This window comes from Sorex araneus, chromosome X, assembly GCF_027595985.1.
Source record: "Sorex araneus isolate mSorAra2 chromosome X, mSorAra2.pri, whole genome shotgun sequence".
Taxonomy (NCBI): domain Eukaryota; kingdom Metazoa; phylum Chordata; class Mammalia; order Eulipotyphla; family Soricidae; genus Sorex; species Sorex araneus.
Window position 1 is genome coordinate 21,851,633 of NC_073313.1, and position 17,102 is coordinate 21,868,734.

Below are 17,102 nucleotides of genomic sequence, written 5' to 3' on the forward strand. Positions count from 1 at the left end.
TCCCAAGAATTAGCTTGTTAAAAAAAAGGCCATTTTTCCCCCCAGCCCTGTTTATCACAGGGTCTATTTCTACTCGGAGCCGTCATGTATCATTTTCAGCAGCTGCGTGGGTGTGTGACGGTCTGTGTTCCGCCTGCATTAGTCTCTCTGAGATGCTCACCATGTGTTCTTAATGCGAATAACGAGAGAAGGCAAACCCTTGCAATGCTGCTTTCTTTGGAAAGTGTGATTGATTATTTTTTAAATTCTTTTTATTTTGTAAGTTAACAATATTTAATATTCAAACACCAATCCCACACCATGACACCTTCCCACCACCAAATTCGGGGTGTTTCCATCCCAAACCCCAAGCCCTGTCCCAAAGCACAACCAAAATAATATATTTTGTATTGTCTGTTATGAAGAACTGCTGAACATGCTTACAAAAAAGTGTTCATATAGGAAACTGTGAAGGTTGTTCTATTTTGGCAGGAGCCATTAAGACATTCTGTAGGATATCACTCGTACTGGAGTGATAACACGGCGGGTAGGGCATTTGCCTTTCACGCAGCCAACCAGGGTTCGATTCCTCCATTCCTCTTAGAGAGCTTGGCAAGCTACCCAGAGGATCCTGCCCACACGGCAGAGCCTGGCAAGCTACCCGTGGCGTATTCGATATGCCAAAAACAGTCGCAAGTCTCACAATGGAGACATTACTGGTGCCCGCTCGAGCAAATCAAACAATGGGGCGAGAGTGCTACGTGCTATAGGATATTACTAACATGTTAAAGTTTGGGTGATGTGAGCTTCGGTACATATGTCTGAAAAATATGTATGTATGTATTTGCTTCTATGATTTGTGGCCTCCTGTCTGAACCCCTGTGATTGATTATTTTAAAGACCTGATTAATAGTCATCAAACGGGGCGTGGAGGGACCCTGTGTTGACAGCGATTTCTGCCAGGGTCCAGCGGTGCTGATGCCCAAATAAAATGTGCTGCTGTGGGGCTGGAGGGATAGTCCAGCGGAGAAGGCATGTGCCTTGTACACAGCCGGCCAAAGTTTGATGCCCAGCATCCTATATGGTCCCCAAGCACTGCCGGGAGTGATTCCTGACTGCAGAGCCAGGATAACTAACCCCTGAGCATTGCTGGGTGTGACCCAAAAAGCCTCCTTACTTGTACTAACTTCTGCTGACAAGAATTTGTATTGGGCTTGGAAATTGGTCCATTTCATTTTGTTCCCGTGACACCTGGGATGTGGGGATGAGAGTGGGAGCGTAGGTTAGAGAGACATTGGGAGAAATTGACACTAAGGTCAGACATAAAATTATACGTCGTGGGGGCTGGAGTGATAGCACACAGGTAGGGCGTTTACCTGGCACGCGGCTGACTCGGGTTCGATTCCCAGCATCCCATTTGGTCCTCTGAGCACCACCAGGAGTAATTCCTGAGTGCATGAGCCAGGAGTAACCCCTGTGCATCACTGGGTGTGACCCCAAAAGAAAAAAAATTATACGTCGTGAGCCCGGGTTCAAGACTTGTGCCACTCAACCAAGTACGGTCTTTTAATAGTTGCCTTGATTTTTTGACTCTTGATTCCAGTGTGATTTTTTTTTTCTTAGTGAACCTCTGTCAGTGAAGGAAGCAGCGTATGGATTTATGCCCGAGCACAAGCTCCGTACCCAGTCTTGGGACAGCCCCTGTCAGCAAGCCTGTTCGAGAGGCCAGTTAGGAACCCGTATTTGATTACCTGTTATTATGCCATGTGGCCCTGAAGAAACACTTCACCTCCTGTCACCCTGTTCCTAAGTGTCTCCGGACCAGATCATCTAATGCATCTCTGTGCTTTGGGTTCATATACTATGCTCATTTACATTCTCTTGCTCGATCTGAAAATAGCTTCGTAAATTAGGTGTTAATAGCACTGGGATAGGTCAGCAATCAGAATTTGAAATGTGCCTGGGTGGTACCTTGGCTGTTGCAATTTTTACATGGGTTTCAGGGTTCTGGATTTGGGACTTTGACTTCTAGTATCTTAGAGTCTTTTGACAGGCAGTCTGGGGAAACCTTGAGCCCCTCCTCAGAAACCGCTCGCTGATTTCCTTCCTTCCTTCCTTCCTTCCTTCCTTCCTTCCTTCCTTCCTTCCTTCCTTCCTTCCTTCCTTCCTTCCTTCCTTCCTTCCTTCCTTCCTTCCTTCCTTCCTTCCTTCCTTCCTTCCTTCCTTCCTTCCTTCCTTCCTTCCTTCCTTCCTTCCTTCCTTCCTTCCTTCCTTCCTTCCTTCCTTCCTTCCTTCCTTCCTTCCTTCCTTCTCCTGGCAGTAGTTCAGGGGGACCATAGGCTGTGCGCTGACGGTTGAATCTGGATAGTCCAACTTACCCACTATACTGTATCTCCAGCCCACTGGTTTTCTTTTATGTAAAGTAGGATTATAAGGAAGTAAGCTATTGTTGGTTTTTACTTTTGCTTTTGCTTTTTGGGTCACACACGGCCATGCACAGGGGTTATTCCTGGCTCATGCACTCAAACCTGGCTTGGCCGTGTGGAGCAATCACTCCAGCCCCCAGCTATTGTTTTTTTTTAACAAAAATTTATGATGTACTAAATATGCTTTAAGAGCATAACTAGATGGGGCTGTCTTGCATGCGGCCGACCCGGGTTCAATTCCCAGCATCCCATATGGTCTCCTGAGCACCGCCAGGGGTAATTCCTGAGTGCAGAACCAGGAATAACCCCTGTGTGTTGCCGGGTTTGACCCAAAAAGCAAAAAAAAAAAAAGAGCATAACTAGATAACTGGGCCTATGTGGTGGGTCAGATGCCATCGTTTTGAGCTAGTGACGAGCCTCAGACAAGCTGCAGCAACTGAAAGATCACTTTGGTTTCCCCTTGGTGACATGCACCAATGTGTCACCTGCATTCGTGCTTGAAGTGCTAGATTTCAGTTTGAGGTTCTGTGAAAGTCAGAATGGAAATGCTTTCCCAGCCCAGGTTAGGGACACTCGCAATTCTGCCCCTGGATCCCAGGTTAAGAACTTCCTGCCAGCTTTTGTTTCCATTTTTTCAATGTCTTTTGGCAAGTGGGAGGGTAGCTGGGGCCCTCTACCCTTCTGTCAGAGCCTCAAATCGATGCTGGCAGATCAGTTCTCCTTGGCCTGAGCCATTTAAAATCTCAATTACCCAGTGTAGACATTCCACTGATTTCTGCTTTATTCATTATTTCAACAATGAGATATAGAGCACGGGCAAGAAATAGCTCTGTGCTTTTGAAAAACAATTTGAATACTCTTGGATCTGATTTTCCTGGGCAGTCGGAAGCTGAATGTGACTGGACAGGTGCGTTTATCGTCTGTATCAGGGTTTGGGGACACCCCTTCAGCTCATTAATGCACAGCGGGGTCTGCAGACACCAGCGGAGCGTGTGTTTCACAGGCATCCCTGTGCCTGAGCCCTGTGTGCTCCAGCTTCAGAAACCACACCGTCCTCTGCAGTGCTGCAGGGCGCGTTAGAGAATAAACGAGGTGTACTCCCCTCACGTGGGCTACAGCAAGCGGGTCTGTTCGACAGAAGGCCCCATGTCCAGAGAGTGAGGCCTGGGCAGTTGACCCATCTCAATGGCCAGAGCTGGACGGCTAGAGTCATGAGTGTACTTTTATTTTTTTTTTAATTAGCACTGTTTAGCGCTGTCGTCCTATTGTTCATCAATTTGCTCGAGCGGGCACCAGTAGTGTCTCCATTGTGAGACTTGTTACTGTCTTTGGTGTATTGAATACGCCACAGGTAGCTTGCAAGGCTCTGCTGTGCGGGTGGGATACTCGGTAGCTAGCCGGGCTCTCCGAGGAGGGAGGAATAGAACACGGGTCAGCCATGTGCAAGGCAAATGCCCCTACCCACTGTGCTATTGCTCCAGCCCAATTTTTTCTTTTTTTTTTAATTAGTGAATCACCATGAGGGTACAGTTACAGATTTATACATTTTTGTGTTCATGTTTCCCCCATACAAAGTTCGAGAACCCATCCCTTCACCAGTGCCCATTCTCCACCACCAGTAAACCCAGCATCCCTCCCCCCCTCCCCAGTCCCGTCTCCCCCCACCCCACACTGCCACTATGGCAGGGTATTCCCTTTTGTTCTCTCTCTCTGATTAGGTGTTGTGGTTTGCAATAAAGGTGTTGAGTGGCCATTGTGTTCAGTCTCTAGTCTACATTCAGCACGCGTCACCCTTCCCCCGCATGACCTCCGACCGCATTTTACTTGGTGTTCCCTTCTCTGAGTTGCCCAGAATGAGAGACCAGCCTCCAAGCCATGGAGTCAACCTCCTGGTACTTATTACTACTATTCTTGACAGCCCAATTTTTTCAATTGAGTAATTTTTTTTTGCTTTTTTGGGTCAATGGGGTTTTTTGGATGCTCAGGGATTCCTCCTGCCTGACTCTGCACTCAGGAACTCGGGGGACTATGGGATGCTGGGGATCGAACTCGGGTCAGCCCCGTGCAAGGCAAACGCCCTCCCCCGCTGTGCTATTGCTCCAGCCCCGAGTGTGTGCTTTTGACCCTGGAGCTAACCTTGAGAGCTGGGTCCTAGATCCGCCAAATAGGACACTTTCTTTTCATTTTTTGGTCCTAGGGGTGCAGCTCGGGGCCATATGCATTCCACCGGAGCTCCATCTGGCTAGAAATCCCGCTTTGCTGATTTCATTCTTGGATAGTTGTACGTCTGGCTTGGTGAGGATGGTGGAGGCTTCAGTTCTCACCACGTGGTCCTGGTGGCTTCAAATTCCCAGAAATGCCCCTTGGACTCTGTTCCATGTCCTCAGCTTAGCTTTTGTGTTTCCTTTCTTCTCTCTGTGTTGCTATTGTGATGGAGGCTGCACCCTTAGCCTCGGTGCTCACCAGGGACAACTCTGGCCTGGCTGCTTGGACGTCTTCTCTGTGGTTCTGCTTGCCAGGGGTCCATTGCAGTGTTCACACCCCCTTGACTGTGTGCTGAGAAGGCGCTTTGGTGCTGGGGGTCGCAGATCACAGAGTCCCTGAAACTGTGCCTCGTGCACGGGATGGCACCAGGAATTGACTCAAAGCTTCGTGCCTGCAGGGCAGTTGGTTTTAGCCACTGAGCCTTTCTCAGGTCCCTGTCCTCTGCTTTTATAGACAAGTCTGCCTTTGCCGGCCTTTACTTGTCCGATCCCCGTCAGAGCACCTTCCAAGTACTCATTCATGGTTGCTTCCTGCCTTTCTGAAACCTTCAAGCAAAGTGATTTACGGCAAACTGGTTCGTTCAGAAGATCATTTCATGGGGCTGGAGCAATAGCACAGTGGGTAGGGCGTTTACCTTGCACGCGGCTGACCTGAGTTCGATTCCCAACATCCCGTATGGTCCCCTGAGCACTACTAGGGGTAGTTCCTGAATGCAGAGCCAGGAGTAACCCCTGTGCATTGCCGGGTGTGACCCAAAAAGCAAAAAAAAAAAAAAGCAAGATCATTTCATTCAGTGTTGGCTGGGATTCTTTTCTCATCAACGTTATTCCAGGAACTACTGTACTTTCTCAGCCTCATCAGTAGTCTTCACCCCACACCCAGCATTCATACACTTGAAATGTTTCATGCCTGCAGAGACTGTTCTGGTGGGCAAGGATACAACCCCAAATTGCTTTATGGGGCCTTTTTTGAATTGGGGGTGTGTGGAGCAAGACATTACTAAGCGCAAGTGCGAAGGCTGCCATAGGTTTCTCTTGGCCCTGTTCTGAGTCTCTGAACAACTAACTGTTACCTGGGAAGAGGTTCAAAGCTTGGAAAAGGGAATCCCTCAACTTGCCCCTTTGAAGGAGAACAGGGAAGAAAGGGGCTAGTGTGCAGAGCCGGCAGGGTGCTGTGCTGCCTCTCCATGCCTCAGAGCGGCAGGACCATCCACCTGCTCTCACGCACATGGGGCCCCATCTATGGGGTCTGCGCCTCTACCTCCTGCCCCCAAAGGAGCGGAAGCATTCACGTTAATGGCGGCTATTTCCCTGAGTCTTCTTTTAATTTTGCCTGGTTTTGTTTGGGGGTGACACCTGGCTGTGCTCAGGGCTTACTCCCGGCTCTGTGCCCAGGGATCATTCCTAGCAGGGCTCAGGGGACCGTAGGCTGTGTCAGAGACTGAACCCCGATCTGCTCAGAGTGCAAGACAAGTGCTATACTATACAGACAAGTGCTGTACTATTGCTCCAGCTCCGAGTCTTTTTTGTTTCCACAATATTTTGCTCGAATAACTTCAGCCCTGGTGATTCCTGCCCAGAGGGTGGGATTTCTTGGAGGCCAGGCTGCAAGGCTCTGATAACTGTCCACTAAGTCTGGCCCTCGCACTGGAGAACAGCGGAAAGGTGCATGCGCTGAGATAATCAAGTAGAGCAACGCAGCATAGGCCACTGGATAAAAATATAAAGTGATGAAGGTGTAAGAACAAGTGAACAAATAATTGAGGATTCCAGAGAGAGAAATAGATAAGGAACATGCCCTATCGTGGCAAGCTGGTCGCTGCCTAGGTGAGAGGTAAGGAGAGCTGGGATGAGACATGAGCATTTAAAACATTGAGTTGTCCTTTTGAAGGGATACTGAATTATAACATGAGCAAAATCAGCATCTTGTAATCACAGGGTTGATTGAATTACCACTGAATTGGCCAAGCATCATCCACTGACCTTGAGCGGAAGTGTGCCAAGGAGGGCTAGAGCGATAGCACAGCGGGTAGAGCATTTGCTTTGCACATGGCCAACCGGGGTTCGATTCCCAGCATCCCACATGGTGCCCCAAGCACCGCCAGGAGTTAATTCCTGAGTGCAGAGCCAGGAATAACCCTTGTGCATTGTTGGGTGTGACCCAAAAAGCAAAAAAAAAAGAAAGAAAGAAAGAAAGAAAGTTTGCCAAGGAGCCTATACATATGGCTTCATGGTGTCACATACAGATTGCTTCGAGGTTGTGTATCAGTTTTCTGAGTCACTGGAACAAATTTAGTTTCCTAAACAAACATGAAACGATCCTCTGGCAGTTGCGGACGGAGGTCAGAAGTCTGAGATGCATCTTGCAGGCTGGAAGTGAGGTGTTGGCAGGCTGGTTCCTCCTGGGGGCTCCTGGGGAGAATCGGCTTCCTGCGCGAGGCTGCCGGGCCACCTGCATCCCCTGGTGCTGGACTCCCCACCCAGGTCTGCACGCCAGCAGCCGAGTGCTTCCAAACCTCCCGCCCCCTTCTCACGTTGCCGGCTCTCTGACTCTGCGGTCCCTGTTGGAAGACTGCCCTGGAGGTTACTTGGGGCCCATCTGCACAATCCCCAACAATCTCCCCAATTCAAGAGCCTGAGCACAGCTGTGAAGTCCCTTTTGTGATATAGAGTAACAGTGGAAGGTCTTTAATTTGGGCTGTGCACATATGTCCCTCGGGGACCGTTATTCATCCTGCCACACAGAACGAGAGAAAGAGACATTTTGCGCTGGAGCAGTTGCAAAGGAAACCCGGAGCAGGGGATCGAGATTCAGGCGGAGCAGATGGATGTCCAATGTGAGAAGGACCCAGCAGGCCCCTGCCGTGTTGGGCTCTGGCATTCCCTGCAGTGAAGGCAGGCAGGAGCAAAGGAAGGGCCCGACGATGCTTTCCATACAGAGATGGTATCAGCCTTGCATTTAGAAAGGGTCTGCTGGCAACTATTCTCTGACCTCGAAATGGTTCACCATTCAGCATGAAAATGGGGGTCTGGGGCGATAGCACAGCGGGTAGGGCGTTTGCCTTGCACGTGGCCGACCCGGGTTCGATTTCCAGCATTTCATATGGTCCCCCGAGCACCACCAGGAGTAATTCCTGAGTGCAGAGCCAGGGGTAACCCCTGTATATCATTGGGTGTGACCCAAAAATCTAAAAAAAAGTGGGGGTGAGGATGGATACCTCGGAGCAAGAGGAATGAGAGGCGAGAGGCCGCAGGCAGTACTGATTCTAGTGGTCACTGAAGGCTGTGTGGCTTTCCAGGTGCCCTCCTTTCAGGCGCTGCAACAGAAGCAGAGGTGACTACAGGAGGTGCCCCCCCCCCGTTGTCCCCTTTAGGAGTCCTGCTGGCTTCAAGGCAGAAGACCTTCGACAAAGCTCTTCCTCCAAGCACCCCGCCACTACAGTGCCGTTCCATGCCCCTGAGTTACCGCTAAGACGCTGTGGGGCAGGAAGGGCTTGTGCTGCTTTTCTTTGCCCAGGTCGGTGGCAGTTGAAAGGCACACAGTGAGCCCGAAGCTTTCTTTTTAACTTCTTTGTCTAGCAGTGTTTCGCCTTGAAAGTCAGGTCCCATTAGAAGACCCTCCGCATGGCTGTGTGAAACAACGGAGAGAGGTGCTTCCAGAATGGTAGTTGTCTCCTTAGGAACAGAATAGAAAAAGCAGTGCCATGCTTCTTAAATGTGGGTGCATAGGAGGGTTGTCTCACTCACGCTCCGCCGAGATTCGACCCGGATGGCCATGCTTTTGCACGGCCACTTTGCTGCTGAACGACCAAGGTCCAGAGCCAGCTACACTACTTCTGGTCCCAGCAAGTGCTTGCAGCCGTGTCTCCGGACTGTGAACTAAGCTTTTGCTCCATGCTGCCCCAGGAAGGGAAATGATGCCATTTCCAACTTAAATCTCCCTGGACTTAATTACTAAAATACAGAAATCCTAAACCTAGACTTTATATCTCTTCATTCTCATCAGTGGAAAACTAATTATCAAAAGTTTCCTTGTCAATAGGGCCGTATTTTGGGGGGATAAACTCCAACAAGAATAGTGAGTTCTGTGTTGAAACTCCAACAACAATAGTGAGTTTTGTGTTGAAATATGGAATGTAATCAAGGTAAAGAGGAAATTAAGTGAAATTTATCAATTATACAGGTGGGGGAGTGGGGGGTGGGGGTGGGAGGTATACTGGTTTTTTTTTTGGGGTGGTGGTGGAATATGGGCACTGGTGAAAGGACAGGTGTTTGAGCATTGTATAACTGAGACATAAGCCTGAGAACTTTGTAACTTTCCACATGGTGATTCAATAAAATAAATTTTAAAAAAAAGAGGGTTGTCTCAGGATGGAATGATAGTACAGCAGATTGAATGTTTGCCTTGCACCCGGCCTATCCGGGTTCGATCCCCGATATCCCATATAGTCTCCCCAGCACTGTCAGGAATAATTCCTGAGTGCAGAGCCAAGAGTAACTTCTGAGTATCGCTGGGTGTGACCCAAAGAGGAAAAAAAAAATGAGGGTTGTCTCAGGACCTCTTAAACAGACTCTTTTGGTATTGTCTAAGGCAGGCCTAGGAATTGGCATTTCTTTTTGCTTTTTGGGTCACACCTGGCTCTGCACTCAGGAATTACCCCTAGTGGTGCTCGGGGGACCATATGGGATGCTGGGAATCGAACCCAGGTCGGCCGCGTGCAAGGCAAACCCCCTACCCGCTGTGCTCCAGCCCAAGAATCGGCATTTCTTACCATTTGGTCAGCCATCTGCAGTGAGCATCCGTGTGCCAGAGGGTGGGCAAGTGGAAAGCCACTTGAAAAATGCTTTGGAGAAAAAGTTGAAAACCTCGCAGCAAAAAATGCAGGAAAGTTTTGGGTGAAGCACTGCCAAACTGAAATCTTTTAAGTATCACTGAGAGGACTGGAAAGCAATGGATAGCGATTAGTGATTGCTAAAATGTCCTTCTATTTGAGTGACAAGGGTTAGATGTACTCAGGTTTGACTCAAAGGGCAGCTGGGGTTCAGGGAGAGAGCTTCAGAAGCTGAGTTCCTAGTCTCAGATCAATACTTCCCAGTGGTATTGATCATATTTCAGGAGTTATTTCCAATGGGGATTGTCTAGTCCCTTTTGGAACGAAGGATTGGGGCCACATCTAGTGGTGCTCAGGGTTTACTTCTGGCTCTGGGCCCAGTGGTCACTTCTGATGGTGCTTGGGAACCTATATGGGGTGCTGGGGATTGAACCCATGTTGACCTTGTGCAAAGCACATGCCTTACCTGCTGTACTATCTTTCTGGACCCTCTTTATTTCTTTATGCTCTGCATATGACTGTGATCATCTGGTGTTTCTTTTTTTTTTCTAACTCACTTTCCTTAGCATTACTCGCTCCAGTTCCATCCAAGTTGTAGCAGATTGCAAGATTCTATCCTTTCTCATAACTGAGTAGTATTCCGTAGTATTCCGTTGTGGACTGGAGCGATATAGGGTGTTTGCCTTGCACACGGCTCACCTGGGTTCAATTCCTCGGTCCCTTTCGGAGAGCCCGGCAGGCTACTGAGAGTATCCTGCCCGCACAGCAAAGCCTGGCAAGCTCCCCGTGGCATATTCGATATGCCAAAAACAGTAACAACAAGTCTCACAATGGAGACGTTACTGATGCCCGCTCAAACAAATCGAACAACAGGACGACAGTGCTACAGTGCTACTCTGTTGCTAGGCATTCTTGGGGGGGTCACACCCAGCAATGCACAGGGGTTACTCCTGGCTCTGTACTCAGAAATTACTCCTGGTGGTGCTCAGGGAACCATATGGGATGCTGGGAATCGAACCCGGGTTGGCCTCGTGCAAGGCAAATGCTCTACCCGCTGTGCTATTGCTCTAGGTCCTCTGTTGCTAGGCACTTGGGTTGGAGAAACACTGGTTTGTTTAGCCTATTGATTTGTGAAACTTTATCACAGCATTCATAGTAACTGCAGAAGGCCTTTAGAAAAAGATCAGACAGGAAACTCTATCAGTCAGTGCTCACTGCAATAATGCGGAATAACAAGTAAACTCGACAGTTTATAGCACAAGGTGTGTATTTCCTTCTCACCCATATGAGGGGGACCTGGGGTTCACTGACTCAAAGTGGTTCTGCTGGGTTTTTGCCGCTAGTCTTATACAGGGTGCGGGTCTGTTCCACGTTACTTCTGTTCTTGAACCAATGTTTCCCAGAGACATTCTCTAGGGGTGAAAGACAAAAGTGTGGGGAGGGGCAGGCATAATGATGCTAGGGGTTTCTGGTCTCTGTAATCTATCACTGTCACATTGGCCAAAACCTGTTTTAAGGTGAAACCCAAGGCTGAGGTAAGCCATAAGCCTCAGGGCAGAGTACTGACGAGAGGAGCGAGGAATTGGGAACAATAATTTTGTCTACTATAGTTGACTTCAAGTTTCATGCAAAATCCACGGACTTCTTAATGCCCCCTGTTTAGAATTGATATAAAGGATCATGCGTGTCTTCCTGATGGCCACATAGATTGTCCACCTTAACTAACAGTGTGTGACGAGTGAAACTTTCATCCCCATATCACACTCTGAGTCAAGATGTTGCGGGCCAGTCAGCATTCAGCCTCTTATTATTAGCAAAGAGAAGGTAAAAGAAATTTTGTTGTTGGGGCTGGAGCGATAGCACAGCGGGTAGTGCATTTGCCTTGCATGCGGCCATCCCGGGTTCAATTCCCAGCATCCCATATGGTCCCCCAAGCACTGCCAGGAGTAATTCCTGAGTGCATGAGCCAGGAGTAACCACTGTGCATTGCCGGGTGTGACCCCCAAGAAATGCCTAGGAACAGAGTAGCACTGTAGCACTGTCATCCCGTTGTTAATCGATTTGCTCGAGCGGGCACCAGTAATGTCTCCATTGTGAGACTTGTTGTTATTGTTTTTCGCATATCGAATACGCCACGGGTAGCTTGCCAGGGGGGGGGAAACAAACAAAAAAAGAAATTTTGTTGTTGTTTTTGGCCCACATCCAGTGGTGCACAGGGGTTCCTCCTGGCTCTGCGCTCAGAAATCATTCCTGGCAGTGCTCAGGGGACCATATATGGGATGCCGATGATCAAACCCGTCTAAGCTGTGTGTAAGGCAAGTGTCTTACCTGATCTATTATCTCTCCACCCTGCCCTCCGCTCCCAGGATGAAAAAACAATTAAGGGAAATAACCAAAAACATTCACTGTAGCACTGTAGCCCGGTCATCCTGTTGTTCATTGATTTGCTCGAGCGGGCACCAGTAACATCTCCATTGTGAGACTTGTTGTTACTATTTTTGACATATTGAATATGATAAGCCAAATTTGGCATATGGAATAAGCCACGGGTAGCTTTCCCAGGCACTTTGAAAGTAAAATGACACAGATGTCCTGCACTAGTGTGGGAACATTTGTGGCTTCCTGGAAGGCACATTATTCTGGAAATTTAGGAAAGGTGCCATTTGGTGAGCCTTTTCTCTTGGGAGTCAGGGAGCCTGAAGCATGAGCCCGAATTGTCTTTGCTCCTTGGGTAGGGAAGTCATAAGTTACAAGGCAGCCAGTTCCTTCACTCCGCTCCTTGGCTCCCGAGGTGGGATCAAGACTGGCTTGAGAAACCAGCCTGCATTTGCAGGCATATGTCTATGTTGCTTCACACCTTATTGATGCTGCAATTTACTCCTCACAGTTGGGGCAAGCAATGCCAATTCCTGCAGCACTGTTTACTCATAGGATGCAGAATATAAAACAGTTTGGAACGCAGGCAGTGGGCCCAGAGTACTGGCTGCAAATCCTCGCTCTGCTACTTCCTGGCTCGGGAACCTTGGCCCTCTCTACCAGCTGCAAAATACACAAAATAAAGCACCTCTGTCTCAGTCAGACTGGGGAGTTATAGCCTAGGACTGTGAGCTGGGTGACTGAAGCAGAAGATATTTACTTATCATAGTTTCCGAGCCTGGGAAGTACAGGATCTAGGTGCCATCTGGTTTTGAGTTTGGTCAAAGTTGGCTTCCTAGTTCATTGATGAAAATCTTTTTCTCTTTCTTCACACGGTGAAAGGAAGATCTTTGCGCATCTTTTTGTTTGTTTCTGGACCACATTCAGTGGTGCTCATGGCTTACTCCTGGTTCAGTGCTCATGGATCACTGTGCTTGTGGGGGTTGGGGGCCCATATGTGATGCTGGGGATTGAAGTTGGGTTGGCTGCATGCAAGGCGATGTTCAGGGTTCCATAGGAGATGCTGGGAGTTGAACCTGGGTCGGCCGCGTGTAAAGCAAACACCCTACCCTCTGTGCTATCACTCCAGCCCCCTGCCTTGTGTTGTATAAGGGCACTAATCCTGCTTTGTTTGTGAGGGTTCCTCCCTCATGCCCTAATGACCTTCCAAGGGCCCCACATCCTAATATCATCACCTTAGGGGTTATGATTTCAATATAAACTTGAGGCCACACATTCAGTTCACAGCAGCCTCCTTCTACATCATCATGAAAAATCAAATTACTTAAATCACTCGAATTCTATCTTTCAATTATTATTTGGGATGGTCAGAGCCACACTCAGAGGTGCCCTTGGGACCACTGCCTCACATGCTGTGGTACTTGGGCAACCATGCAGTGTCAGGGATCAAACCAGGGTTGACCAGATGTAAAACAGGTGACTTAACCCCTGTAGTATCTCTCCTGCCTCTAGTTTTGATTATTTATCAGCACATATTAGGTTCTGAATTTGTTCAAAGCATGAATTTGGGGGCCAGAGAGATAGTACAGTGGGTAGGGTGCTTACTTTGCACACAGCTGACCCAGATTTAGTCCCCAGCATCCCATATGGTCCCTAGAGCATTTCCAGGACTGATTCCTAAGCACAGAGCCAGGACTAAGCCCTGAACATTGCTGGGTGTGTGCCCCACCGAAGTATGAATTTGTATCTCTCTAGTATCTAGTTTTTAGTATTTATTAGCAAGTGTCAGATTTCAGAAAAGAATTTAAAGTCAGAATTTTGACCATTGCAAAAAACTGTCTATAACATTGGGCCACTTCGGCCTTTGAAGGAAATCAGTTGCAAAAAACTGTCTATAACATTGGGCCACTTTGGCCTTTGAAGGAAATCAGTTGGAGGAATCGTAAAGCACACTATGTGCCTGCCCTCTGTAATCTCTGTTCACCCGATTCACCAGCAACTATTATACAGAATTGGCAGTTTCCATAGTGTAGGATAACATTGGTTTGTCCTTCCTCCCTTGCCACAAGGAGTTTAGGTTTATGGAGACACTCCCATTCCTTTGTTTCTCTGTAAACTCTTCTCTGCACCCTCCTTCCCAACCAGTTAATCACCTTTTCCCTAATCAGATTCTGTTATCTGAACTTGTACTGTAAGTTAGTGTCTTTTGCATAGTTTACCTTAAAGCAATGTCCTTTCTGTATGGACACAGGAAGACAGTTAATATTATGCTTTGTAACTTGGGAGTTGATTGACTTCAATAATATTTACTCCTGGGCATCTACTTTCTCAACTCAGTTGCCCTTAGTTCCTAGCACCCCAAAAGCAGGGTCCCGACGAGGGACAGAATGGATCCAGGGCAAGCTGTGAGCTACCCTGGCATTGAAATGGGCCAGGCCAAAGCGCCACAATATTCAACTATAAGTTGAGGGCATGATCATGGACAATGCTGTCATGATCCAAAGGTAACAGTGAGATTAGGACCCTGCTCAGGCTAGAGCCTGGCCTGAGGACTGTGTTCTGGAATGTGTAGTGAGATGTCCTCAGGAAGAACCAAACTTTAAGGTTATATCTCTTACTGTGCTCATACAGAATGACCTTACTAGAAATATTAGAAGTAGATTTACTATAACTATTTAAGCAGATTACTAGCTCACACCCTGACACACCCTTGTTTGGACCGCCACCCTTGAGCGGATCTCCTTAGATGAGATTTCCTTAGATGAGATTTTGTTAATCTCCCCGAGAAATGGTCTTACCCTTCTTTGTTGATTTGTTAATGTTCAGACCCACCTTTGTGTCACCACCCTATGTGATTTCTATATAAATTCAAGACTGTAAGATTGGGGGAGGGTGAGAGAAAGAAGCAGAATGGGACCGGACATTGGAATAAACAGCAGCTGATACTGACCAGCCTGGCACTCGCAACTGATACTGACCAGCCTGGCACTTGTTCCTTCTTTCGCCTGCCCATCTCCATCAGCCTCCCCGGGGTGGGGGGAAACGGCGTGAGACTACCGAACACGGGCGGTGGGAGAGATAGAGCCCCGCTGGTCCCCTCCACTCTGAACACACACGTAATGTGCTGGTTATCACGTTCGCCTCACAGCGAAAGGTCCCCAGTTCGAAACCCGGTGGAAACAACACTGGGGTTCCCTTTGGTTTTCATCACTTTTTAAAAATCATTGCTCTAATTCTCCTAGATGCCTTTCCCCCTTCCAATTTCTCTATGTGTCTTTATTCTTTTTTTTTCTTTTTGGGTCACACCCAGCGATGCATAGGGGTTACTCCTGGCTCTGCACTCAAGAATTATTCTGAGTCCCCTAAGGACTCTGAATTTGTACTGTAAGTTAGTGTCTTTTGCATAGGGGGACCATATGGGATGCGTGTGCAAAGCAAACGCCCTACCCGCTGTGCTATCAATCCAGCCCCTTCTATGTGTCTTTAAAGGAACTAGCTATACATTAAGTGAAAACTAAATGGGGCTGTAAAGACATTTAATTGTTTGGATTAGGGGGGTCAAACATGTTGCCCATGGGCCTATTTCTGTCTTTGTGTTTGGAGTGACCCTTGGTGGTGTTTGGGGTGGGGGGAACCAGGGTCAGCAAGATGCAAAGCAAGCACCTTAATCCCTGAATTCTCTCTTGTCCTCAGTGTTCTAGAAGGACTCGATTAAGGGTGAAATCAGGCAAGGCTCTGTAAACTCTGCTGGCTTAGAGATTAGGCCCTGTGCCTGTCTTGAGCTTTATAGTCCCAGAGGTTAGCGGCCACATAGTTTCCAATAATAAAAATTAAAATATGAATGATCAAAGGCTTGTGGGTCTTTCCCCAGTGCTCTGGATGCCCCCCACACACTAGAGAGTGCATGACAGGCTTTAGTGTGCTGGTCTGTTTTGTGGGGCCGAGGCCTGACAGTGATACAGTGATATATATATATATATATATATATATATATATATATACACATATACACATATATGTGTGTGCATCTATCTATCTATCTATCTATCTATCTATCTATCTATCTATCTATCTATCTATCTGTTCCTCTTGAGGAGCCTGGCAAGCTATCAAGAGTATCCCGCCTGCATGGAAGAGCCTAGCAAGCTTCTTGTGGCATATTCTGTATGCCAAATACAGTAACAATAACAGGCTCATTCCCCTGACCCTGAAAAGAGCCTCCAATTGTTGGGAAAGAGGAGTAAGGAGAGGCTGCTAAAAACTCAGTCTGGGACGAATGGAGACGTTACGGGCGCCCGCTCAAGGAAATCGATGAAAAATGGGATGACAGTGATACAGTGATGATCAGAGTGGATATGAAACATATGTGATCCAAAAGTTAACTATTCTGGATTTTGTTGTTGTTGTTGTTGTTGTTTTCGCTTTTGGGGTCACACCTGGTGATGCTCAGGGGTTACTCCTGGCTCTGCACTCAGGAATTACTCCTGGCAGTGCTCGGGAGACCATATAGGATGCTGGGAATCGAACCCAGGTCAGCTGCGTGCAAGGCAAACGCCCTACCCGCTATGTTATCACTCCAGTCCCTATTCTGGTATTTTGAGTATGGGAGACATACAGAGAACTTAGATGATTTAGCTTAACAGTAAAATAATGACTAATTTATGTTTCAAATTGACACTGAGATAGGGGGCAAGAATTACCCATCACCAACAGGAAAAATGAGAACAAGCTTTCTCTTTCATGGAAGATATGCATTTCAATTTTTTTTTTTTTTGCTTTTTGGGTCACACCCGGCAATGCACAGGGGTTACTCCTGGCTCATGCACTCAGGAATCACTCCTGGCAGTGCTCAGGGGACCATATGGGACGCTGGGAATCGAACCCGGGTCAGCTGCGTGCAAGGCAAACGCCCTAGCCGCTGTGCTATCACTCCAGCCCCGCATTTCAAAATTTTATTTTATTTTATTTTATTTTTTGCTTTTTGGGTCACACCTGGTAATGCACGGGGATTACTCATGGGTCTGCACTCAGAAATTACTCCTGGCGGTGCTCAGGGGACCAATGGGATGCTGGGAATTGAACCCGGTTTGGCCGTGTGCAAGGCAAATGCCCTACTTGCTGTGTTATTGCTCCAGCCCCGCATTTCAAAAGTTTAGAAGACTAATTGCAACATTCTCAAGAAGACTCAGAATGCTAGAATAGCATTACTTGGGAAAAAATAATGA